The sequence below is a fragment of the Pagrus major genome, chromosome 22 (genome assembly GCF_040436345.1).
Source record: "Pagrus major chromosome 22, Pma_NU_1.0".
Classification (NCBI taxonomy): Eukaryota; Metazoa; Chordata; class Actinopteri; order Spariformes; family Sparidae; genus Pagrus; species Pagrus major.
This window is the reverse complement of record NC_133236.1, coordinates 2,108,113-2,110,362: the sequence shown is the minus strand read 5'-3', so window position 1 is coordinate 2,110,362 and position 2,250 is coordinate 2,108,113. Positions and strand designations below refer to the sequence as shown.

Below are 2,250 nucleotides of genomic sequence, written 5' to 3'. Positions count from 1 at the left end.
GGCAGATGGCTCTATGATGTCCTTTTCCAACATTTCCTCCACATGTTCTTTGATGACTTGTAGCTTGGATGGTGATACACGATACGGCTTCTGTTTGATGGGCACATCGTGGGTGAGGTAAATTTTGTGGGTGAGAACATTTGTACATCCTAGTGTTGCTGTACAGACATCAGGGTTTCCCTGTATTTGGCACAACAAGCGATTTTTCCCAAAATCATCCAGGTGAGCACTGCTGGTGGCGGCCTGTATGAGGTCATGACCTGGTGGCAGAGGGACGAGGTTCACAGGAGGGACGGCAGAGAAGAAAGCCAGCTGAGGTGGAAGAACAGCATCTAGTGCTGTAGATGCTCCCAAGAACAGATACTGGCACTTCTTGTTCATCTTAAACCAATAAAGATTCTCAGAAACATCAAACTGCAAGCCAGAGAAGAAGATGAAGTCAAGTCCCACCACTGCAGGAAAAGAGAGACTACAAGCAGGCAGGACGACACAAGGTAACGTCACAGACTGAGTTTGTAAGGAGAGGTTCATTTCAGTCCATCCTAATGGTTGTCTTTCTTCCCCGTCTGCTAGGTACAAGGGTCCCCGGGTCCAAGGCTTCAACACATCCTGCTGTTTCTCACACCTGACCACACCTTTTCATTTATCAGCGTGTAAGATGAACCAGTGTCAAGGATGGCGATTTCCTTCCTCGGACCAATCTTTAATGGGACCAGCAATTGGCAGAGAAGTGAACTTTCCGGTGATGATGAAGGTGAGTTTTCAGGTGCAGTGGCTCCCAGGGAAATTGAAGGAGTAAGTGAGCCAAGTTTAGCCTGATTATCTTGGTGCTGGAAAGTTTTGGCAGCTTGCTGATGTGGGGGTCTAGGAGAAGAAGCTCGTGGGGAATTCCACTGTGGACAGGAAGCGGGTGCATGACTTCCTTTGCAGCGCCAACAATACACTTGAGCAGGTCGGTTTTGGCTAGGGGGATTTGGTCGGGCAGCGTTTTCTCTGGCATTAGGGGCCAGCCCAGCAGATTCAGAGACAGCAGGCTTTGATGTTTTCTTTAATAAATTCTTCCTCTGTTCATACTGCAGCTGGTTCTCCCGGTCCTTTTCCAGTTGCTGACCCAGGCGGACAAGTCCATCAACAGAGGTAACTCTGCTACTTCGTATCTGGCTGGCCAGTTGGGGGTTAATGTTTTTCAATATCAATTTTATGATTTCCTCTTCTTCAATGTTTGCTTTCCAGCGTTTGCATAGCGACTGGTACATGTAGGCAAAGTCTCTGATGTTTTCACCATCTCCTTGGACCCTATTGCGCACTCGTTCTGCCAATTCATCTTCATAGTCCTCTGATAGGAAGGCAGCACGGAACTGGTCAGTGAATTCCTTCCACGTATGAATTTTGTGACGAGCCACGTCCCACCAATCTCTTGCAGTCCCGAGAAGCACATTACGCAGGGTGGCAATGAGCTCCTCATCTGTGAGTGGATTGAGGGCCAAGTAATCTTCACACCTTTCCAAGTATTGAAGGGGGTCAGGTGAATCACTCAGTTTCCCAAAGGTAGGAAAATCAAGTTTAACTGGACTCTGTCCCATGAATCTGCTTTTAACTTCCCCATGAATGATTGATCCTCCAGGTGACGCAAAGTTGGTTTCTGGCATTCCTGGCTGTACAGTCGACTGTAATCTGGGGCGTCTAGGCATGATCATGGGCTTCTCTCCCTGTAAAGCCTCAGTGTGGGTTTGTACGCTTACGTTACTAACATGGGTGGTGAGTCTGGCTGTCGTAATTTCTTCTGACAGGGTGTGTATGGTGTCTTTGCAGTGGGAGAGCTCCTCCTGGAGATGGAGTACGGCCTCAGACATTGGTGTAAGAACAGAGTACACATCCTTCAACAGGTCAGTATGGTGGCTTTTTAATCTCCAACCAAGAGACGCATTAAATTGTGTTCACAGATATTCCAGCTGCTTCTCTGTGTGTTCCACAATTTGTTTTTGTTGTTCATGGAATAGCTCGGTCAGCATTTTGGTCACTTTTTCATTTTGAGTGGTGATTTCCTTTGTTATTTGTTCCATGCTTTGGTAGGTTTAAAGTGAACTGGGATATGATGTTTATTGAAGATCCTCCTTAGCTTCTCAGATGTTCCTGCGACATAGGGAATGACAATGTTGTTATGTTTTCTCGTCTTCTCCTCTCTGTCTGCTCTGGATCTTTAAGAGGTTTTGACAAAGGTCCAGTTTGGGTAGCCACAGGTTTTAGGTG

General features: G+C 46.9%; 1 long non-coding RNA gene across 1 annotated transcript; it reads left to right on the top strand.

The window, feature by feature from the left end:
* The first annotated feature begins 637 nt into the window (after positions 1–637).
* On the top strand, positions 638–1,639 carry LOC141018421 (uncharacterized). Its single transcript, XR_012180722.1, has 3 exons — positions 638–754; positions 1,080–1,137; positions 1,234–1,639. It is a non-coding gene; the product is annotated as an uncharacterized lncRNA (long non-coding RNA).
* The last annotated feature ends 611 nt before the right edge of the window (positions 1,640–2,250 follow it).